Source organism: Apodemus sylvaticus, chromosome 3 (genome assembly GCF_947179515.1).
Source record: "Apodemus sylvaticus chromosome 3, mApoSyl1.1, whole genome shotgun sequence".
NCBI classification, from domain to species: domain Eukaryota; kingdom Metazoa; phylum Chordata; class Mammalia; order Rodentia; family Muridae; genus Apodemus; species Apodemus sylvaticus.
The window spans coordinates 60288783-60313374 of record NC_067474.1 but is presented as its reverse complement, the minus strand read 5'-3'; the positions used below and the strand labels follow the sequence as shown (position 1 = coordinate 60313374).

The 24592-nt window shown below is 46.3% G+C and overlaps 1 protein-coding gene across 1 annotated transcript in view; it reads left to right on the top strand.

Moving 5' to 3' along the window:
• Gabbr2 (gamma-aminobutyric acid type B receptor subunit 2) overlaps window positions 1–24592 on the top strand; it is a 339984-nt gene that overhangs the window by 15454 nt on the left and 299938 nt on the right. The window lies entirely within an intron of this gene.

Genomic DNA, 24592 nt, shown 5'->3' with positions numbered 1-24592 from the left:
AGGCAAATATCTTAACACTAGGATATAGTCTCCTTTTAATACAAACAAACAAACAAACAAACTAAAAGCCCCAAATTTTTGAGAACAGGTCTCACTAAATTGCACAAATTGGCTGTGAATCTGTGCTCCTTCTGTCTTAGTGTCCCAAGTGGCTGGGATTACGGCCCAGCACCACCACGCCTGGCTCCCAGGGCATCTTCTGCTTCTTTCAGACCAAAGCCAGAACACAGCTAGCTGTGAGGGCCCCGCTGGGACAACATCCACTGCTGTGGGATGCGGGGACCCTGCAAGTCACAGGAGAAACAGTAAAGTGGAGATAATAGGACCTAAGTAGGTCTCATTTCAGTTTTAAGAAGAAATAGGGCAGGAGATGTCAAGAGTGAACCATCTATTCTTGTTTTTTAAGTCGGAATTTACTTTTTAGGGAAGAAAGCGGGCAGCTGGAGTCTTTCATCCTGTAAAAGGAGAAGTCAAGGTGTCAGCATAGTCGAGGCCCAACCGAACAAACAAACGCTACATCCCGGAAAGGATTTTGTGGATGGCTCAGAAGTATGAGAAGGCGATTTAGCAGGGGTGATGGAGCACACCTGTGATCCCGGCACTTAGGATGAAACAGGAGGCTGCTGAGCTCAGGACCGCTGAACTCAAGGCCAGCCTGGTCTATTTTGAGAAACCCTGTCTCAAAACAACAAGCAAATAAGAAAACAAGAAAATGAGGGAGTTTAGAGGCCTGAGGTCTTTGGTAACTGACTAACTGCACAGTGGTAGCCAAGTGGTACCCGAAAGCCTAGCATCTTAAGTCTTGGAGATGAGGTACCTGGGATCACAAGAGTGGAGAAGTGATCCTGGCCCTCTGTTGGTGCAGCAGTGGCTGGCTCTGGTGCACATGTCCTTGTCTGAAGCCAAGTACCTCTCCCAGAAACTTAGGATGTGGTTATCCTGGCAACTGTGACCAAGCATAGGAGGCAGACCCTTGCCTGTGTCAAGTGGCAGCATTCTTGCTGTTCTGTCACCAGTCCTTCCAGTCACCCATGTTTCTGAGTCTTAGCTCTGGGCTCCACACTCCTTACAGGTAGGAAATCAACCATCCCCACCACCGTCTCTGAGATTGGGGACACCAGCATCAGCCTGCACAGGGCTCCTTCCTACAATACTTTGCACACGCCCTCAACGCGAGTGCTTTTCTTGGTGTTTGGTCACTCTGGGTACCACATACCCAGACAACATGTATCTCTGGTTTGTCATTCCCTACTGTCTGTAGAGGGCTGGCCATGTGTCTGTAGGTTGTCAGGTGTAAGTCCAACAGGACTTCAGAGTGTTCAGAGTGGGGACTGGACCTTCAAGTGTGAGAGCAAGGATCCCTGGGGTTCTCTGAGTTCATGAAGAACAACGTGTGTAGAACTGACCTTGCTTATTGCGTTGAACAAGTGGCTAAATTGGGCAGATAAGGAGTGTGGGGACCTGGGGACTGTAGAGTCTGTGATGATTATTTGATAAAATCTCGGTGATGTTTCAACAAGATGGAGAAGATGGACCATTCAGGAATACCTGCCCATTCTTGAATCTCCCAGTTAAGATGTTAAACTGCAAGATTTCAGTAGTGGTTGTCCACAGTATTCTGAGTCTTGCCTGTGTGTTTGTGGTATATGTGTGTGCATGTGTGCTTGTGTGTGTGTGGTGTGCACATTTGTGGTATATGCATGTGTTTATGTGTGTGTACATGTGTGTTGTGTATGTGTGTGCACATGTGTGTTGTGTATGTGTGTATACATGCGTGTAGCATATGTATGTGCTTGTGTTGTGTGCATGTGTGTGTATGTTAATATGTGTGTGCTTGTGTAAGTGTGGTGTATGTGTGCATATGTTTTATATATATATACATATACATACATATTTGTGTGCACTTGTGTGTGTAATGTAGGTGTGTGATCTATAAAAGAGGATGCATACTTTTAAATCAGTGGTCTTGCTAAAGCTGCAGGTGTCAGATTTTGCTGTTAATGCTAAACAAGAAGAATTAGCAAACATTTCAGATGTCAGAGCCAGAAAAGACATTTCCTTGTGCTCCATTCACTCCATTTCTCAAGATTATTTTCTCATGGTGTGATGTATTGTGCCACACTTGGTCTCAGAAGCCCACCATGTGAGGACAGGAAGGCGCCAATGAACCTTGGAGGACTGAGAAGAGTCTGAGCCCCTGTGCCTCATGAGACAGTCTAAGAGAGCCGCCTCCTCTGATCTTGGACTCCCATAATGCCCTCCCCATTTCCTTCTGCAAATGCTGACTGGGAGACACCTATGCAGCAGAAGTATGGATGCTCTTAGCACCAAGTAAAAGTCCTTATCCTACGACAGTAAGGGCCAGTTCTTCCTGGAACATGCACGGACAGTGGGTGTACAGGATCTACAGAATGAAGTCCCAGGATGACTAGTTACTCTGAGATGGGCAACTGTGATGTCAGGAGCTGAAGGGCTGGGTATGAATCTTGAGTCCTGTGCTAAGCAGTGGCATAGTCCAGACAGTCTCGGCCTGTCCAACTGTCAGCTCCTCTGAGTGTTCTATACCTAGGCCTTGACCTTTGACCTTTACCCAAGAGTCTTGCTGACCTACTGTATGGAAGATTTCCACCCTTCATAGCTGGTCCAGTCCTTCCCCCCACCTCCTCAGTGTGTCCCTCACATCTGTAACCTCAGCACCTCAGAAGTAGAGGGAAGAGGATTAGAAGTTCAAGGTCACCCTTGGCTGAGTTTAGACCCTGTATCGGAGGGTGGGGGAACAAGGAGAGGGGAGGAAGGAGGAGAAAAGAAGGGGAAAGAAAGCAGGAGCTGGAGTTCGGCTGTAGCCTAACATAGTAGAAATAAGTCAGACTGTTGCCATCTGGGAAGAGAGGCCTCTGCAGAGCTGGCCTCGATTGGAATGGAACAAGGAGATGTAGGTGGCTCATAGGCACAGAGCAGGGTGGGAGTGGAGAGGCGGGAAATCACTGAGAGGAACTATCAGGAGTGCGGGATTCACTACAGCAACCTGGCAGAATTCTTGACCCTCTTGCCTAGACTTCCGGAGTGCTGGGATTCTAGGTGTGTGGCACCATGCCCAGTTTATATAAGGCTGGGAATCTAAGGCAGGACTTTATGCATGCCAGGCTAGCACTCTACCGACAGCTACGCCCTCAGCCCCAGTACTGACAGTTGGTAGTGGAACATCACGTAGGGCAGGAAAAGGGAAGGAAACCCTGTCAGCCATGGAGAAGGGAAAGAGTCTGATGTGTGTGGAAGGAACATTTCTCTTTGTTGGAAGCTGAGAACCACCCAAGGATGAAACCTGAGCTCACAGCTCACTGTACCTGAATGGGAGGCAGAGGATATGGGAGAAGGAGCATGGGAGAGCTTGGTAGACGCCCTCTCCCACTCACCCCCAATCTGATAGGCTGTAGAGGTGGCAGCAAGGAAAGAGCTGCAGCTTTGGGGAGGATGCTTCACCCACGAAGCTGGGAGCCTCAGAGGAGGGGCAGTGGCTGTTAAAGAAAATCAGAGGCATGAGCCTCTCCCGTGCACATATGTAACAGATGTGGAGCTTGGCTGTCATGTGGGTCCCCCAACAACTGGAGCAGAGGCTGTCCCTGAATCTGTTGCCTGCTTGTGGATCCTGCTCCCCTAACCCGGCCACTTTGTTTAATCCTGCAGTGACTTGACCTGCCAGGGTGGGGTGACAGCTGGGCTGGGGGGGGCTCCCCTTCTCAAAAGAGAAGGGGAGGAGGGAATGGGGGTGGAGCTGTGTGAGGGGGTACAGGGAAGGGAGGGCTGATATTAGGGTATAAAGTGAATAACAAATAAAATAATGGAAGAAAACTAAAGAGAATCAGAGCTCGTTAGCTAAAGTAAGGTTAAAAAAGAAGAAAAAAAAGTACTTCTGACTTATGGTCTATGGCTACAGGGGTGAAGAGACCTCAGTAAAAATCCTGGCTCTGCTTAGGACACAGTATGATCTAGTGGGGATTCATAGGCAAGGAACTGGCTGGAGAAAGACCCTGACTTTGGTCGTTGAGGCAGGAAGCTCAAGCAGAGACCACTGTGAAGACAAAACTGAGTTTACCAAGAGATGCTGTGCCCAGGGCAGGAGGGCTTTCCCAGAAGCCTGTGCTATTGGAGAACATTGCTCACACACCTGGACTTGGTCTTTGGAGGTAGACATGTGTGTTGTCTGGGAATCATGAGTCTCCTTTTCAGAATGAGGCGTACAGGCACATGAAAATGTGAGGTGTCACTGAGCGTCATGGCAGTGGCTTCTGGAGACATTTGCCAATACCACGCGGGGGGGGGGGGACGGGGAGGGGAGCAGTGGGGTGGGGGGTCCTTGTGTATGTACGTTGGACTTTTCTGGCCAGGGAAAGGCGACACACTTGTATGACATTTGCATAATTTGAAAAGCCATCCTGTGCGGTAACACGTCTGTGATCCCAGCGCTCACACAGGAGGCTGAGAGGTGGAGACCCAAGGACCAGCTAGCCTGGCGGATACAGTGGTAAACATAAAGCCATGTCTCAAAGAAAGCGGAAGGTGGGACCCGGTATCCACGGTTGCCATCTGACCTTCCTATGTGAGCTATGACACAATGTGCCCTCACTTCTACACGTGAACACACAGGAGCATGCCCACCCTCAGGCCAATCCAGACAAAGGGAAAATGGAGAAGAAACAAAATATCCTAATGCTGGTTAGCTTTTGCCAACTTGACACCAACTCATTAGCTGGGAAAAGCAAACATCAGTGAAGGGTTTGCCTCCATGGGATCGGTCTGTGGGACGCTTGGTTAATGGTTGATGTGAGAGGGCCCAGCCCACCGTGAGTGGTGCCACCCCGACAGGTGTTGTATAAGAAAGCAGGCAGAACAAGTCCTTAGCAGTGCTCCTTCCTGGTCTCTGCTTTGGTTCCCACTTCCTGGTTCCTTCCTGGAGCCGTTGCCCTGGCTTCCCTCCATAATCTTCAGTGATAAGAAAGCTTAAGTCAAATAAACCCTTTCCTCCCTACATCACTTTTCTCTCTTGGTGTTCTGGCATAGCAACAGAAAAGCAATCTAGGATGCTCAGAGTTTCATATTTGAGGGTTTGCATTTAAAAAGCTAATTTGTGATTTTACCTTATAGAATTAACCAGTGCTGGCTTTTTTTAAAAACAGAGATTTAGAAAAATGAACATAAAAAGAAGAAACCCCAAATCACCCATAACCTTCCTCCCTCACACGATTACTGTTGCTGTCATCCCGTTATCGCCCCACATGTAGAGACAAAGTCCTGGTCGTCTGCTGCTTGCTCCATCCGTATCTCCCCCAGGTTTTGTTTTTTAATATTACAAAACATGCTCTCACCCTAAGTCTTAATTCCTTATCAAGAGCCTTTGGGGCCTTTTAGGAATCCTCACTATGTGTGTACTAGGATTCCCACTATTCTATGAAGCTGTTGTTTATTTAAATAATCAATCACTGAATATATGAGTTGTTTTGTAGTTGTGGGAGTGTATTGTGTGCATGAGTGTTTGCATGTGCATGTACATGCGGGTATGTGTGTGTATGACTGTGTGCTTGTGTGTGTACATGTGGGTATGGGTGTGCATGAGTGTGGGTATGTGCATACACATGTGGGTATGTGTGTATATGACTGTGTGCTTGTGCATGCACGTGTGTGCACATGTGTGTACATGTGTGTGCACATGTGGGTGTGGGTGTGAATGAGTGTGAGTGTGTGCACGCACATGAGGTATGTGTGTGCATGTGTGTGCATGTGTGTGCATATGTGTGTATGTATGTACATGAGTGTTCACATGTGCATGCACGTGAGCTCTTAAATGACACTGCAGTCTACAGCCTTCAAAATATGTATGCTTCTCTGAGACTGGTTTCTCTCTTTTTCATTCTTAAAAAAGATCCTTTCTTTCTCTTTCTTTAATTTAATCTGTATGCCTGTCTGTACACCATGTGTGTGCAGGTGTCCACTGGCACCAGACCCATGAAGCCTGAGTTGTGAGCTACCTGCTGTGGGTGCTGAGAGCTGAAACTTGGTCCCTGCTCTGCTAGAGCAGCAAGTACTCTTAGCTGATGAGCCATTTTTTCAGTCTCTGTATTTGTTTCTTAGCCTTGGCCAAAGAGGATGGGAGATCGATGTCTTTCAATGCGTTCTTCTCTCTGGCATCATGGCTTGGGGTGCATCGCCCCCTTTAGTAATTACTGTTCCTCTCTTAGACTAAAACAGTTTGGGCTTGAACAGTGCCAATACTTAGCCTAAACCTCAGAACCTGGGACAGATGGGAGAAGCCCACAGAGCCACCTGTATGTCCCTGCTATATTTCCTGCCCTGGATTTCCTGTCTAGCTGGGTAGGCAATGAAAGGTGGAGGGACCCTCTGCTAGAGTCCCTGTCTGGGAATTAGCACTAAATCAAAATTAAATCAAATGCTTTGCCCCTTGGATAGTTAATAAATTTTCATTTGCATTTCTTTGTTGGTAAGGTTGGGCTAGGAATCTGGCTTAGCAGTAGAACATTTGCTGAGCAAGCACGAGGCCCTTGGGTTCCATTCCCAGCACTGAAAAATAAAAGTTAAATGTATTTAGATGTTTAATGAGCCCTTCTGTTTTTGTGAATGGACTTGTCATAGCTCTTGCCTATTTTTATGAATATACAGCTCTCTCTCCTGCTAATTTGTGAACCGAGTTAGATGCACGTGGCCCCTGTCCCATGCCAGTGGTAAATGTACCTCCTGTTCTTATTCCTGCTTTTTAGTTTTCTGTTCCTTTTCAACACAGGAGATTCTTCATTTTCATGATCAGATTTTCATCTTCATGTTTTCTGCCCCTAGCCATTTGCCTAGGAATCCCCTCAATACTCTATACCCTTATAATTAACCTTCTTACATCCTGTTTTTTTGGGAGGGTTCTTAATGGTTTCAATTTCATATTTAGCTTTAACACATAGAATTTTGTGTGCATGTGTTATGTGTGTTATATATGGGGGGGAGGACATATGCACACACACACACATGGAGGACAGAGCTGGATGTTAGAATCTTTCTTCTTCAGTCATTCTCTGCCTCATATTTTTTGGGTCAGAATCCCTCACTGAAGCTGGAGTTCACTGATGCAACCAGATTGGCCAGTGAGCTCTGTGAACCCTGTGTTTGCCATTAGGCTCATGCTTTATGTAGAGTCCAGGGGTCCCAACTCAGGTTCTCACACGTGAGCAGCAACCACTTTACCCACCAGCTCCCAGAACCATTAATGGAATGACGTTTTCTCAATTATCATTTTTAAGAACAGGTAATCCAAGGCCCCAATACCATGTATTAAATAACTTCCTTCTGCACCTACCTTATAGTTGGTCAGGCTGACACTTTTTGAACTCTTGTCTCGTTACTAATGTTGGCCTGACCTCATATTGCACTTTAGTGTCTGGTACAGGAATTCTGTGTCCATACAAAAAGCATCCAGAAAGTTCTTGTCTAAAAGCACCGACTCTTTACCAGAGCTAAAAGCAATCGGCATATATTTTCATCTTGCATCTGTGACTTTTCTATAAAGTTTGGGTCCAAGATGGGTGTGATGGTTTGATGCTTGGCCTTGTTGCAGTAGGTGTGGCTCTGTTGGAGAAGGTGTGCCACTGTGGTGGTGGCTTTTAAGTCCCTTGTCCTAGATGCCTGGAAGCCAGTCTTCTCCTAGCTGTCTTCGGAACAAGAGGTGGAACTTTCAGCTCCTCCAACCCCCCATCTACCTGGACACTGCCATGCTCCCACCTTGATGATAATGGACTGAACCTCTGAACCTGTAAGCCAGCCCCAATTAAATGTTATCCTATAAGAGCTACCTTGGTCATGGTGTCTGCTCACAGCAGTAGAACACTAAGACAATAGAGATGTATCTCAGTGGTGCAGCACTTGTGTGGCACAGGCAAAGCTCAGAGTTTGATCTGAATCTTCATCCGATATATACGTGTGTCTATGGGCAATTTGGGTCAGATTCAGTCTCAAATCTGCAGGTAGACATTTTAGACATTCAAAGTTTGCAGAGACATAAACTGTCACCTTTTACAGTGTCGATGTCCTAGGAAGTTTCCAACATATGCCCCAATCCCATGGTTACCTTGGATTTCAGATGGCAGCATAATCACACCAGGGGCATAGTGATCACAGTGGCAGCATCGTGATTATGACAGCCGCGTGGCAGTCACAAGAGTGTTCAATAGTGACAGTGGCATTGGCATCATGACAGTGGTGTCACAATCGTGACAGTGATTGTGATAGTAGCATCATAATCAGCACAGTGGCATTGCGAGGCTCCTGAGTGTATGCAACACCATAACTGTGACAAGGCAGATCATGTATTCAGAGCCAAGCTTAGTTAACCCTGTCTTGGGATAAAGAATAAGGAAAGGCCAGGATGTAGCTTGGAGGGCCAGTGAAACACACAGTAGCCAGGCGCCAATCCTCAGTACTGCAAAAAATAAGCAAAACGTTGTGGAGAGCAGTTCAAAGATCTGCACTGGGTGATTTTGAGACTCTGTGCCTGCACTTGAAAGAGCGCTGAATTTTTCTGGAATTGATTTTTTTATTTGATATTTGAAACTGTATTGTTCTCTGTAGTCCAGGCAGGCTTAGAACTCAGAATAATTCTTCCTTGGGGCCCCAAGTGCCAGGGCTACTGGTATGTACCACCATGTCCAGCTTAAAATCTATTTTTGAGGCTGAAGATTCTCTAAGGCTGAAGCCCATTAGCTAATATTCTGGTGCAGCTCTGGCCCTGAGAGTTCTTTCCATACACATCCTATTGAGAGTGAGTTTGCTGCATTAATTAGCCAGTAGTGTTTTCTCTTTGCTGCAGTGTGAATGAGCAGCTGCTGTAGGTGCCCTCATCCCTAGAGGTATCTTCTCACTAAGTGGTGCTATGTGTAGAAAACCTTGATCTGTGTATGTAATACTCTCAGAGTCAGAGGCTCAGTTGAACACTCTTACTAATTCTAGTAGTTTCCTGTGAGGGTCTTCAGGTTTCCATGCAGACAGTCATGCAGCTAATGATGCCTCTTCCTCTTATTGCCCTGTGTTGTCAACCCCCTTTGCCCACGGACTAAATGCTCTGATTCCCTTTGAAAATGGGACCAAGCAGAGGACTAAGAATGAAGCAGCATTTGTGACTGTCTCCTGAGTTTGAGCAAGACTGCTGTTTGATGACTATGTGGATGATAGCTAGTCTTTGTGACAGCTGTGGTTGTGCCCCAGAGGTGTCCCCTGGGTCACTTGCTAAGAGGGTTTTGTCCTGGATCAGAAATTAGTAGTGAAATTTGCTTAACCCCTTATCTGTATTCTGAAGAGTTGCAAACAGGCGGCCTTCATTTCCTTGGGTAGACCAGTAGACCAGACATACTTTAGAACCACCAACGTATGGGGTTGTGGATGTCTTGAAGATCATTCTCAACTGTCTAGGAGCGGTGAAGAGACATCCAAGATACCTACCGGAAGCTTTCCACTTATCTTCTCCAATTGGCCTCTAGTCTGTGGGAATCCAGCTGGCGTGTACTTACCACAGTCCTTGGCACCAGTGTCATGGACGGGGAAGAAAAAAGAAATCATGGTGGGAATTTGGAAGTGGAGTGACAGAGAAGCATCAGGTCCCACTTGCACTAGTTAGGAGGCCAGGAATGTGAGGAGGCGTTTCATCTCGTTTTCCAGATGAGGTTAGTAGCGTGCTCACCTCAAGGAGGAACTGAATTACAACACCACAGACATTTCAATTGCGGGCCATAAAGAGCTTGTCAGGCGCTAATTGCCGCCTTGCAGAGCTGCGCATTACAAACCTCATGATTATGCCAGCTGCTGCCTGCCTGGCGGAGCCATGCACTGTGCAGGAAAGGTGTGCCTGGATGGGGTGCACAGGTTCCATTTGTTTATTCGGAGATCAGACCTGGGCTCTAAGTAGGTGTGTGGAGTGAAAGGGAGTGTGAGAGAGCTGTGGTTGGAGGTGCCCCTGGGAGAGTAGCAGGTGTTCTGGCTGGAAACAGGTTGTCTATAGCAGTTTAGTTGAGAGCAGTGTGATCAAGGTAAGACCGAGATGCCGAAGGGAGAGCTGTCAAAAAAACGACAACAAAAAGGAGTGGTCTCTATCAGTAGGTCCTCATGCATTGCTAATGTCACTGCACTGTTGATTTAAGAGACCTTCGTCCATCTACCCCACTGTGTGCCAGCAACTGGGGGAAGCAGTTAAGAATCCGAGGTGGGCCTGTGGGAATAAGACAGAGAACTTTTCCACGGAGAGCATTCGTGGCAGTCAGGAGATAATCGGTGCACAAATTAACATCATCTTAACCTAGGTAGAGCTAGTCAGAAAGCACAGCACACTTGCCAGGGCACTGGGCATCAGAAAGGGGTGGATTCCAGATTTTCCTGGGTTTGGGTCTGTTTACTTACATGTAATGAGATACCTTGTGGGGGACCCAAGTCTAAACATGAAATCCATGTGTGCTTTCTATACCCCTGATACACATATGCTAAAGATAATTTTACACGGCATTTTAGGTAATTTCATTCATGGAATCAAGTTTTGAGTAGCAAAGCATTGGATAACAAGATTGCCTGTCTTGGTCACTGTGGGAGCCTCTATGGCTGTGTGGTGTTGCCCTAATTCCAGGTTCTGAATTCTCAGGTTTAGGAGCATTTGGGATTTGGAATGTTTGGATTAGGGAAGCTCAAACTGAACCAGAACCAACAGTAGAGGAGTGTCAGGAGTGTGTGATCACAGTGTGGGGTGGAGTACTCCAGAAGGCTGCAGCGGCCTCTGAGATGGAGCTGGAGGGAGGCTGGCTAGAGGAAATGAGAGCTTTGCTGGGGCTGAGGACCAAAGGAAGCCTGTGGGACTGAGAAGAAGAACCAAGTCAGAGAGTGAGTAGGGTCCTCAGGACTCTGTGGTAGCGGGCATTGGAGGGCTTGGAGCAGGGAGATGATGTGATGGACCTGTGTCGCAGGGCCACTTTCCAGTATGTTTTTAGATAGGTTTTTTGGTTTATTTTTCATATGTGTGTGTGTATGTATATGTGTATATATATATATATATATATATATATATATATATGAAAATTGATATATATATGATACCAAAAGAGAAAGTATAGCTAACCACTGCTAGACAAAAAACACCAACACAGAAAAAAATGTTGAAACATTAGCAACCTGTTCAAGTCCCTATAAGACCCAGGGAGCCAGTCTAAGGGGCCCTTGAGCTGTTAAAAGCACAAAGCCAATAAGCAAGATGATTTGTCTTCCACAGCTGTTGTCTGGGTCAAGTCTGCAGCTGCCGGGCCTGGCCAGCACACTCTTCTCTGGTAAAGAGCCTGGGTCTGGAAGCAGGCATGAAGCCAGCTGATCTGCAGCTACCACAGATGGGGGCTTGGGTGGTCTGCACACTGAGAACAGACAGAGCTCTAGTCCTCTGGGTCACTTGGGAAGGCCATTCCCTTGGTGATGGATGTCTGCTGGCTTATAGGCTCACGAGGCAGGGCATGGCAGTATGAGGACATATGCAGTGTGACTGGCTGTCTCTGAGACCACTCTGTCCATCTGGAATTCTTTCCCTATGTCAGAAGGGAAAGTGTTTTCCCAGAGTGCCCAGCTACCTTTGTACCCTGTATTTATCCTGCCAGAGTGTGAACGTTTGTGTCTGAACACAGTTCTCCAGGTAGCCAGAGACAAAGTTTGGCCTTGTGTCTCTGGTTGTGTATATGTTTGTGTGTGTGCGTGCATTTGTGTGCACATAAAAATGGAGGTCAGAGCTCATTGTTCTGCATCTTACTGCTTTGAGACATGGTTTCTTACTGAATCTGGAGAGCACAGATTTGGCTAGGTTGGCTGGTCATCAGAGGCTCTTCCTGTCCCCCCACTCGGCAACATGATCACAGGTGCAGAGCTCCAGGTTCATCTGGAGGCTAAAGTTAGGTCCTCATGGTTGTACAGTGAATGTATTATTGACTTAGAACTCTCCCCAACCCCTCTGTGGAACTTCCATCAATAGTGTGTTTACACTATAGTTAAGCTGTCATGGTGGCTGCTATGACTGTGGCTGAACTAAATGTATTAAAAATGTATTTCTTGGTCAAGACTGGTAGAGATCCCTGGGGTTCAGTAGACATCCAGTCTAGTCTGATCAGCTAGCCCTAAGTCCCAGTGAGTCCCTGTCTTAGAAAGGCAAGGTGGAGGACTCCTGTGGTAAAACACCCATGTTTGACCTCTGGCCTACAAATGTGAATGCACATGTGTGAATTCACATGATCCTGCCCCCCTACACACACACCACAAATATATTTATCTCTCAGATAATTACCTAGCTGGTCCTGGCTAATGAGCCATCTCTCCTCCACAGAGTCCTTGAAGGATCCAAGTTCCTCAGTTCTTGTGTCATAAAGCTTGGCTTCATAGACATGATCGCAATAGTGTCTTTGCCACATCTGTATTATTATCTACCAGAAATTGAAGAGGGTAAAATAAAGTGCAGAAGTTGAGAGCAAGCTGCTTGTATTAAAGCTGAAGCAGAATCAGAAATGGTTTATACTACTGCTATTCAATTGCATTGCTAGAGCCTAGTCACATAGCCAAATGTAGCTGCAAGGGAGGCTGGTTAAATTTGATCTCTTGATAAATGAGTCTCTTGATAAATGATCTCTTGAAAAATGAGTGGTATGAAATATTTGTTTACTACTGCTACTATAAAAAATACCCATGATCTTAGAGGCTTAAAACTCACGCAAATGTGTTATCTTACTTTCTAGAGGTCAGGAGTCCAAAATGGTCTAATTGAGCTCCATTCAATATGTCGAAGGTCTGATGGCTTCCAGAAGCTCTGCAGGGAAATCCCTCAGCCCTTTTAACTTACATAGGTCACTTGTATTCATACATATCTCCCTCTCTCCTCACTTGAAGGTTTTGATCCCACCCTTGCCTCTCCTATGATTAAGTTTGACTCCTGGCTCCATCCTACAAAGACCCTTCTGGTAACATTGGATGTACCCAGATCACCAGGATATCCTCCCCAATTCAGAGTTAGAGCTAGTTAGTTTCTGAAATCCTTTGTCATGCAAGTCAGTCTATTTACAAGTTTCTGGGATTAGAACAGAGTATCTTAAATGAGTGTGATTATGCATACACAGGTAGGATGTTTCATTAGTGGAAAAAAAAAAACAGGTCCCCATCTGCTTGATGACTGTCCCTAGAAGATGATCTAGTCACAATCAGAAAAGGAACACTTGGTGGGGTCTTGCATACCACTCCTCCCTTCTAATCTGGAGATCCAACTAGTGTCTTTGTGGAAGAGTGCAGAGGGACATCTTGTACTGGTCATTAGCTGTGGATAGTCCAAGTTTGGAGTAAGAGAAAAAGAGAGGGAGCCCATTACATAACTGCACTCACTACTGTTGAATCTTACCCCTTTTCTGGTGGCCAGCTTCCAACTACCTGCATGGATAGGCATTTGGACCCAACTTCCCCATCTTCGGGTATATGGCTCTATGCTGCTAAGTCTGAGCACATTACCCAATCCCATAACACATGGTTTGTACCCTAGTTTTCCAGAGCCTTTTCCTGGTTACACATGCTGAGAGCCTTGGCTTCACTTCTAGCCACTCTTCTGCCTTACCCATCCTCCACGGGTAGTACCCTCCCTGTCTTCAGTGCCCTGATGTTCATGCCTAGATTTTCTCCAACACTTCTCTGATCATGGAACTGCCTGGGCCAATATTAGGGTATGGCAATGTGACTAATTGAAATGTTATGCCATCTTTTAGCCTTTCATTTGTGTGTGTGTGTGTGTGTGTGTGTGTGTGTAGTGTATGAGAGTACATACATACGTATGTGTACATATGTGCTTGCATGCCTGAATGTGTGTGTTGTCGTGGAGGAAGATAACATTGGGTGTCTTTAATGGCTCTCCCATGTTGAGACAGGGTCTCACTGAATCTGGAACTGTCTGAATCAACTAAATTAGCTGCCAGTCAAGCCTCAGGGATTCTCTTGTCTGTGCTGCATGAGGACTGAGATTATGAATATGCATGACCACCACATCTAGCTTTATACATGGGTTATAGGGATCTGAACTCAGGCCCTTATGTCTGCATACCAAGTACTCATTGACAGAGCTATTGCCTTACTCTCTTCAGATCTCATTTGCATAGGTGACCCTTCTTTTCTACTTGTCCACTGTCGTACTTGTCCAGCTTTTCTACCTGTCCACTGACTGGTCACACAGAGTGTTCCTGGGTCATTTGTTATATTGGACATGGCTCAGAAACTTCCTGCTAACCCACTACTGATCCTTTCTCATTTCCACACATCCACCTACCAGGCACCAACCATCAGGGTCTCCCAACTAGGGTCTCCTAACAATAGAATGGAACTGGAAATGAATAAGGAGAAGGCCCCACATGCCCTTATGTGGTACACCTCATGGGCATGCTTGGGCATGCTTGGCTACTGAAGTCTTAGGCCCTAAGAGAAATGGCTTCTAGCCATGTGGATGGGTTTAAGCAATGTGGATTAGGCAACTTTGTAAGCTCAGCGGAGCAGATTGCTTTCTATACATCTACCAGTGGTGTGCCCTCTCTGTGTTCGAAGCTCACAGGCATCCTGAGAGTTAAGAATTGCAAAGGGAAATTAGCAAATTCCCCTTGTCTCTCCCTGAAGCATGGCAAGGGGCATGTGACACAACAGCACACGTGGCTGCAAGGCTGGAGGAGCAAGCGGCTCCCTTGTTACACAAAGTTTATAAACCTCTGCTCCCTCCCTGGAAGATTGATGTGGGCTACATGGATGGGGTGTGCGGTGACGGATGGGCCCTAGCCAAGGCTCCATCCTTAAAAAGACCATTACCATTTATCTCATCCTCAACAGGGTTTCTTGTGACCTTCAGAGACAATGCCCACAGCATCAGCACCCATGGACAGACAGGGAATGTCTGACCAGCACTTTATGGCAAAGTCAAAGCAGGGCTGGCTGTTCCTCCAGGGTTTTCACGCTCGCTTTGCCTCGATTAACCCAGGCTCTCCAGGGCAGGCCTTGTATTACAGCGTTTATTTTTGTAGAACTAAGGTTCTTGAATGCCAATGCTTAAAGTGTTTACTTTGAGAAGACTTGTATTTATTTATATAAGCTTTTCTTCTTGAGTTTTGTTTGTGTGTTTCTTGGTTTTGTTTTGGGTAGGTGTATGAGGGCCTGTGTCTGTGTGTGCTCTTCTATGTGAAGGCCAGAGACAAGCTCAGGTGTCATTCCTCGGGCCCAACCATTTTCCTGACTCCCTCCCTCTCTGCCTCTCTTCCTCTCTCTCTCTCTCTCTCTCTCTCTCTCTCTCTCTCTCTCCCTCTCTTATTCCCTCCTTTCTTTGTCTTTGGAGTCAGGGTCTCTCCAAAGACAAAGGGTCCTGAAGCTTGCCAAGACTGGTTGGTTATAGAGCCCTAGAGAGCTGCCTATCTCTGCCTCCCCTGAGAAGGGATTGTAAGTGTACACTATCACACCTGAAAGCAAGCACTTTACTGACAGAACAAGCTCTCCAGCTGCATTTCTATTTTTTAACATGTAAAATCTTCCCACATCTGCATTAGTTGTAGGGGAGATAAACAGGAAAGTGCTTACAAATAATAAGAACCCTCTCCCTTTGTCTGCTGTCTTGGGAAGTAGGAGAATTGACTTCCCACCTTCTAAGATATGGGACTTTTAGCTAATCACTCATTGATGCCTTGAATCTTCATCTCCAGGCTGGGGAGACGGCCCATTAGGTAAAGTAAACAAGGACACGAGTTCAGATCCCCAGCATTTACTAAAGCCAACCTCCAAAAAGCATGTGTCTGTAACTCTGCTGTTACCATGGAGATAGCGGGGGTCAGAGACATGAGAATTCCTCCCCCCCTCAAACTCATGAACCTGCCAGCCTGGCACATACAGTGGTGAACAAAAGACTCAGTGTCAAACGAGATGGAAGATGAGGGAAGGCTCCTGAGCTTGTCCTCTGGGCTCTGCGCACATTGTAGCACCATCACACCTGCGCTAGTGTATGCACGCACGCACACACACACACACACTTACACGTGCATGCATGCATGCATATACACACTCACAAAGAGAGAGGCGAGGGAGGGAGATGGTGAAAGGAAAAACAATCTTCAGCTCCAAGTTCATTAACTATCCTTTACAACCATGTGGGACTTTTGGCTCCTGCCCTGTGACCAGAGTATGGGGAGTGTTCATGTGGCTGCCATCTCTTTAGCTTGGCTTCTTGATTGTCCTGGTGCCTGCTGGCACCAGCCCTGGCTGTGCATACATTCCCTTTGTCCTCAGCAGACACAGCGCCTTCCCAAGGCTAAGACACTAGTCCCCTTCTTAACCTCTCAATACTTTAATACTTCTGAAACCAGGCTGCCTCTTGCTAGGGGTCAGGGAGAACTTTATAGTGAGGCTGGCCCTCTCTTGTGGAGGGGTGGAGTTTCATCTTTTGTCCACACTGGCTGCTGTTGGGCTTTATTTTATGGGAGATCTCACACTCACTTGAATTTTAACAAACACTCGGACACCTAAATTATTACTTATGATGTGTTCTGAAAGATTGCCCTGTAATGAAGTAATAAAATCATTGTGAGTGTTCGAGATTGCCTGTCATGAGCCTGGCAGGATGATTAAGAGTGGTAGAAATTGCCAGATCTCTCGGACTAGATCCTAGAATGCTCAGAAGTAAGGGCGGCGCACATGACCAACTTTCGTAGCGTGAAGGAATATCAAGCCTTATTAAAAGCCTCGGCGTGATTTTTAAGATGAACTGTTTAGTTTCGGACCATGTGCAATTCAAGAACAAATGAGCCTGCACATAGCCAAATAGGAAATTCAAATTCCAGTCCGTTTTCTCCCAAAACCATCTCCAGAGGGACACAGCACAGTGGTGTGATGCACGAGCAGGAATATGCATTTATCCCCACCATCCATTATCAGAGCTTAAACCAAAGAACAATTCCACCCTAGCTCCTGAAAGCACTATCTTCTTTATGGTTGTATAAAGAATAGGGAGCCCACATAAATGAAATCCTACAGTTCTTGTTTTTTTGGAGACAAGGTTAGTTAACCGAGCTGAATATCCTGAAGGTTTGCTTATGTTGGAGCAAGGTTTGCTTATGTTATGCCTTTGTTTTCAAGGCTGAGTGGTATTTCTTGTTGGCATGCACTGTGTTTGCTCTCCTTCGTTGGTGGATGATATGTCTCTCCCACCCTCTAGCTGCTGTGAGTCATCCTGCTGAAGCATGGACAGGCGAGTACTCCCTGAGACCTTGCTTCCGCGTCTTTAGGGGCTCATACGCAGAGATGGAATCGCTGGCTTAGATGGTAATTCGCTGCCTGTGGATCTACAGAGCCACAGCGCTGCTTCTGTAGCAGCTGCTCCCTTCTTATTCCCACCAGCAACGCACGAAGGGCTGCCCTCTGCTCATCCTCACCAGAGTCATCCTGACAGACGTGAGATGGTGTCTGGGTTGCCTTCTGAAGTGACCCTTTCTAAAATTGAAGATGGTAACACATAGACAAGTGAAATCCTGAATTGTGTGGTGTGCGGTGAGCCCTTGGTGGCTTCTATTGCTCTTAGGAGACAATTCTAAGATTCAGTCTGCCCTGGGGGCTTACCTGCTGGCTCATCCCAACTCTGCTCATGCCCTGCTGCCTCTTTGCCTTTTCCTTAAATGCAGCCTCACAACTGGGTCCCTCCCTTGATTCACCTTGTCCTCCTGCTCCAGAGATTGCCTCATGCAGGAGAGGGAGAGAGGGGGAGAAGGAGAGAGAGGGGAGGAAGACAAAGAGGAGGAGGAGGGGGGAAGGAGGAAGAGGAATGGGGCAGGACCCAGTGTCATCAGAGGCCTCTGTAGAGGCCATGGATATGCTGCGACCAGGAGACTCCCTTTAGATGTTGAGCGGTGTGTCACTGTTCATGAATGGTTCATTTAGGTTTTACCTCTGGTTCACTGGCTTCTGTCCACCATGCATGGACTCATCCCTGAGCTGGTCCCTCATCTGCGCCTCCAAACGTCTACTACAGGACCAGCAGGTCTCACTTGGCACAGTCACATGGCCTCTGGGTTGAGGTAGTGGCATATAGGATCCAAAATCGGTGGTCAAGCCTTCTGTAAGGATGGTTCTGGCTAAGGCCTTATGGCAAGATAGACAGAGTTGAACCTGCGACATGTTCCTATTATGGTCAAGATGGGCCACTTGCCTTCTGAGGTTGGGAGGTGGTCCATGGGACCAGCTCATCCCTGGGAGGCTTATCGGGCTCCACAAGGCTCAGCACTGTATGGGCCTGGGCTGTGGCCTTTCTGCTGGCAGGCTTGATGCGCAGTGATGGGAGACAGTCGCTGAGTCCCACCGAGTGGGAGGCTACACGCCGTCTCCGCCAGGGCTCAATAGCACATTAAGTGCTTCATTCGGATGGCGCTCCGTTCCCTGCTGCAGATGGTGTGGCCTTGCTCCAGAACTCCAGGGTCTGTGTTCTGATTTCCCTAGCCTGGCTTGACACACACTCCATACGGAGCTTCTCCCGCTCCAGCTCCTGCTGACACTTGGGAGGTCTGCTGCATCATATAGCTGGACCTTCTGCAGACTTCCCCTGCCCTGGGGCCCAGCAAGTGGCTCACAGTGGGACTCTCAAGTGTGGACCACAATGTTTTGGGAACCAGAAGCGTTCTCTCAGAGTTGGGAAGTGTGCATTACAGAATGAGTGGTGTGCACTGCAGGGACCATCCTGCCCTGTCTCCACCCCGCCCCCACTTCCATCTCTTTTGGAATTGGCTGGCCTTCTGAAGGACTGGTATCTTACTAGGATGTAGTTGCCTCTTCTTGCCTAACTAATCCTTGAGGTCAAAGACCCAAGGTGCTACCTGCTCTGTCAGTCCTTGCAGACTGTCACAGAGGGAGAACTCAACCACACAGACCACAGATGTATATTTGCCGTGTTCCAATTGTGTGCAGACAGCCTCTAGCCCCTCTCTTTTCCAGGATGAGTCACAAGTCCCAGAAGTCTTTAATGCAGTCTCAGGGACACTGCTCTGGTGTTAGGTACAACAGCTAACTGTCACTCATCAGGGTCTGTCTGGATACTGATGGAGAAAGACTGGGAAGTGACATGGGACTTGTGGGAGGTCACTCACCTTTTATTCTTGGGGTCTTTCTACCATTCTCTTTTAATCCCTCCTCATGCTGTCATAGTGTTCTCAACTTATTCTCTTCGTAAGCTTTCCCCGTGATCATGACCCTCACTCTCCAGACCAGGGAACCAATGTGTGGCTGGTTCATTGAGAGTTGTCAGTCAAGGGAATTCAAAGTTAGAGGTGGACAGGCATCCTTAAGGTGTTTCCTTACAGCCCATATGATACATGAACGAGAGGCCATAGAACCAAAGTCAGCAGCTGAGAAAGGAATCTCAGGGCCCAGGAGGGGTGCCCCATGAGTAGAGAGGAGGTGTGTGGATGCAGGCGGGCCCTAGAAAGTAGGAAGGTGTCACCTACTGATCTGATTGGTAAAAATAAACAATGGTCTTTGTCATTGGTGGGAGTTAAGAAGTATTTTCATGCTGCAGTGGGCCATTGGCTAAGTCTGTGCAACTGACTCTCTAAAGGGTGACCTGGGGATGTCACTGACTGACTTTAAGCTATGTATCTTCTGGTCTAGAAAATCCTTTTTTAGGTCTTTTCCTACAGCGGTGATTAGAGTATTATTTATAACCTTGAAAAATGGGGAATGCTATAAATGTCGATAAAGAAAGGATGGGTGTGACTCTGCAGTGTTTATTGGATACTTCTTTTAAGATTTATTTGTTTGTGTGCATGCATGCAAGGTCTCTCCCAGAGGCCAGAAGAAGGTATCATAACCCTGAAACTAGAGTCACAGGTAGTTGTGAGCTATCTAGCATCCTCTGGAAGAGAAGCAAGCGCTCCTTAAGGTTCAGACGCCTTTCCAGTCTCTATAATGTTTTATGTATTCCATTTTGGCATATAGTATTATTGGTAAATTATTAAATTAAAAAAATCCACAAAGTTGCTTGTATGATAGAATCTAGATTTTATCGAAATTAAGCATATCAAATGTCTTGAAGAATATATTCCATAATTTTCATAGCAGTTATTTCTGGTAAGTCTCAGTTTAATGTAAGTACACTCTTGATCACACAGCAGCAAATAATAGCACCTGTTAGTTTTTTTTATTTTAAGCCTGAAAGCTAAGAATGGTTTTTAAACAATTTTAAAAGATGGTTACAAAAGAGAGAGAGGCCATATGTTCTACAGAGGATAAGATATTACTATCTGGGCCTTTGCAGAAAAAGTTTGCTGACCCAAAATATTTTGTCAAATGACATAACATGTAACATGACACAAACAACCCAAAAATTATAAACATCACCACAGTGAATTACTTAAAATGAATAGATCAGCCAGAGAGGTTACTCTCCAAGAGGAGAGTCATGGAATGGAGAGGACTGAACTCTATACAGAGAAATGTATGAAGAAGGATAGAAGAATTGCTCAAAGGTGAATCAGAGACCTGACCCCCAGCATCCCAGTGGTTAAGGCAAGAATATGTCACTAAGGTCACCACACATTTCATGATCTTTAAAATCGAGGACACCCAAGTTCCAGGAGAGCAGAGTACTTTTTCTTAGTTGAAACCATGTTACTGCTGAGGTTGGCCAATCGAATGTTCACGTAATCATGGAAGTATTATAACCATGGGACTGGCTGTGAGTGTGTAGAACAGTTGTCACGAGCTGGGACTCAGGAGCTACCTGCTCCCCAGAGTCCTATGTCCTTGTTGCCTCTTCGTTCTGATCTGGTTTTCTGGGTCAGTGAGTTAGTTGGGTCCTAAGATTTGTAATGATGTGGCTTGTGATCAAAATAAATATCCACAGTGGTTCCATGTCCTTCATGAGGTCCCGTGGTCCTCCTCCACCCTTGGGTCCATGCTGTCCCTCTTCTCAACAACTAGAGCACAGCACTCTGCCTGCACAGCCCCTGAGAGAAGGCCTGCCTCTGAAGGAAACTGACTGGGCCCTTAAGGAGAGCGTCTTTGAGGATGCCATACTGATCAAGGACTGTTTTCTTTTTTTTTTCATGTGACAGATGATGGTTCACCATTGGAGGGTTGCCTGAGTGAGGGGCTGGACAGACATTTGTCTATGGGGGCAGGGACAGGTGACTCTCCACATGGGCTGTGAGTCTGCAATACCCCAGAAAACTTAAAAACAAAACAAAATAACCCAGAGATTTCAGGAGGTATGACCCAGAAGCATGTCTCTAATTTTCTTGATTGTTATATATACACACACACATACACATACATATACATCTTGTGGAAACCACCATGGGAGTGGTCTTGGTGTCTCGGCCTTTGAACCCCCAACTATCTCTTGGGTGAATGACTGAACTTCTCTGAGCTTCATATCTCACACATGTGAGCTGCATTTGTGTAAAGCACTTGGCTTGCTATGTAGCCGCAGTCTGCATGGTCAAGACTATTGGTGACTTTCACCATCAGAGCTATTAATGTTTCCAAAAATTAATGTGGGCATTTGTTGTGACCATGTCATATCCCTCACCCCTAAACTGTCGGACCTGGGGCTGAAGATCTGGAGAGCTTGCAGCCTCCAGGGCATCTGGGCATATGCAGAGAGAGCTGGCACAGACATTTTATGTGGGACACCAGTTGAAGAAGGCTTTAGTGCTGTATGGAATCCGCTCTTCCTATTTCTCTTAGAAACACAGCTCTTGATTTATGTGTTACCTTTCTGCTATGCAGACATGGGCAGAGGGAAATATTTCTTTGCCATAAGGAAAACAAACTCATTAGTTGCAGTGGCTCAGATTAGATGGTGCGGAGCTGATGGAACTGTAAAGGAAAGGGAGTATTGAGATGAGTGTGGGGTTCTTCCCACTTAAACTTAGGGCCATGGCTGTTCAGCCTAACCCAGGGAAAGGTGACCCACTTGACTAGAGCTACTAAAGCCAGGATTTTATATGTTTTTAATATTGGCTTAGTTGAAAAAAAATTCTCTGTGTGGCTCAAATGAAATATATTGTAAGGTTGAATATGCTAAGGGCCAACAATTATGGCCTCTGGTTCCCATTCAAGGACACACTTGGTCTTGCCTGGCCCCTCACACACCTGCTTGCTCACGGACTTTATGACGTCCATATTCTCTGAATTCATCTGAATTGCTCTGTAGACCATCTTGCTGCCACCACCATAGGGACATGTGACACTCCAACTTGGTCCTCTGTCCTGTTCCTCAACAGCTAGCAGGGTGGTCCTGCGCTGGGTCTAAAATTAGTGGGATGAGGGAAACATAACTGGTAACTGGCTCACTGCTTCCTGGCAATAAGAGAAGATTCTTTGCCAATAACTTCTCTCAACACTTTTTCAGGCAAAGCAACATACGGGATAATTATTTTTAGATCAGAAATAATTCGGGTGTTATAATGTCAGTGTACATAAACCTGGTAAAATTATAGGGAGGTTTTAAAATGAGTTTTGAAACTACTGACATATAAATTAAATGTTGAAGTACTTGCCCACTTATTACTCAAAATATCAACTCAACTGCCCCCCTTTATAAAAAGACAGCTTGCCGGCCTGTTGGGTGTGGTTGCTTGAGCTCAGTTCTTGGTCTTGCACTTGCTTTGGGACACCTCATCTCAGTCCATGTCTGTCGTCCATGTATTTTGGTAAGCCAGGACCCTAGAGGCCAGACTCCACTCCTATCCCTACTCCTCTCCGCCATCCCTTCCCTGTACCTCCTGGATCCGAGTCCTTCTTGCCTCCACCCCCAGCTTGGCTGGTCCACCATCATGGACCAATTTCCCAGCATCCCTATACACAGCTCCTCTGTACGCTCTTGGGCTGGAGAAGGGACTGACGTGTGCTCTTCCTACTGGTCAGGAGCCAGTGCCTTCAGAACTCAGATCCAAGTGCTCCCATAGCTTTCCAGCATGCATGGCTGCCACCGTTATGTCTTCCTGGTGTCCGTGTTCTCCAGGCTTCTTGTCTCTGCATCTTCCTCTTTTACAATGAATGTTCTGACGGCAGTTATATATTCACAGAAACACTAAGAGAGGGCATGTGCCCCCTCCTCATGTTTCATTACTTTTAACATCCAGGAACAGAGTGGTATATTAGTAACCATGAGAGACTACCATGGACGCTTCCTGTACACCCAACACCCATAGTTAGAGATCTGGGTTAGTCTCCCACTCTGCACTGTGGGTTTGGACAAAAGCTTCAGGACACCTGTGTGCTGTCACAGTATAACAGAGAAGTGCTTCTGTGACCTCTCTGTCCCTCCAGCTCTGGCAACCATGGATCCACCAGTGAGTCCAGAGTTTGGCCTCTTCTAGAAAGCACCATGGCTGGAATGCTGCATAGGCAGGTTTTGGGATGGCTTCCTTAATTTTGTAGGAGGTGTGTGAGGTCTTGTGTTTGCGACCTCATGGCTTACATGTCAATATTTTTATTAATGATGTTATTTGCAGTAGTGGGGATTCAACCCAGGACTTTGCACATTGGTAAATGCTTTACTATTGGTAGATTGGTATTGCTACACTGACAGAAATTTTACATTTTGAGACAGGGTCTAGCTAAGTTGTCCAGGTTAGTTTGTGCTTGCACTATAGCCAAGGCAGGCTTTGAACTCACGATCTTCCTTCTTTAGCTTCTTGTATAACTGACATTACAGGGATTCTCCCTCTTTTTCCCATAGTCTCCTTTCTACATCATAGTTTGCTTTTTAAAAGATCTAGATTCCACAAAGAGAGAAAATATGCACTCATTTTTCTTTACTGTTGAACCTATACACGTAGTTCTATTTTTAAAATGCTACAGGTATATGTTATATGCTGGTCATATTCCCCCCCTCCCTGCTACCTTCCCTTGTTTGTCCCTCCCCCTTCCAAGACTCCCTTTTGTTCACTACAAAGTTTCACTTGGACTTTCATGTCATTTATGACTTTATGTGACTGTACAAAATCACAAACAAGAGAAACATGCAGCATTTGTCTTTCTGAGACTGGCCGAACTCACTCAGTTTGACTAACTTCAGATATACTCCCTCCCTATAAATGACAGGCATCCACCCTTCCTCATGACTGAAGAAAAACCCCAGTGTTTACACACCGCATTCCTGTTCTCCATTCCTCTGTGGATGAACGCCTAGGCTCATCACATGACTTCAGAGCTGCAGAGAACGCGGGCGTTCAGGTGTGTGATGCTGACTTGGAGCCTCTGGGCGAGCACCTGGGAGTGCTGTGTTTGGGCCGTACGATAGATCTAGTTCTAGTTTCTAGAGAAATGTCCTTAGTGATTTCTCTAGAGGCTGGACTAACTCACCTTCCCACGAACGGAGCACCAGGCCTCCCTTGACCCACATCCTTACCAGAATTCATTCTATATTTTTTTCTTAATGACTGCCTTTCTCACTGAGAGGTAATAGACTCTCAAAGCAGTTTTAATTTGCATTTCTTGAATAACTAGTGATGTTGAGTTGAGCCTTTTTGGTTGATTGGTCATT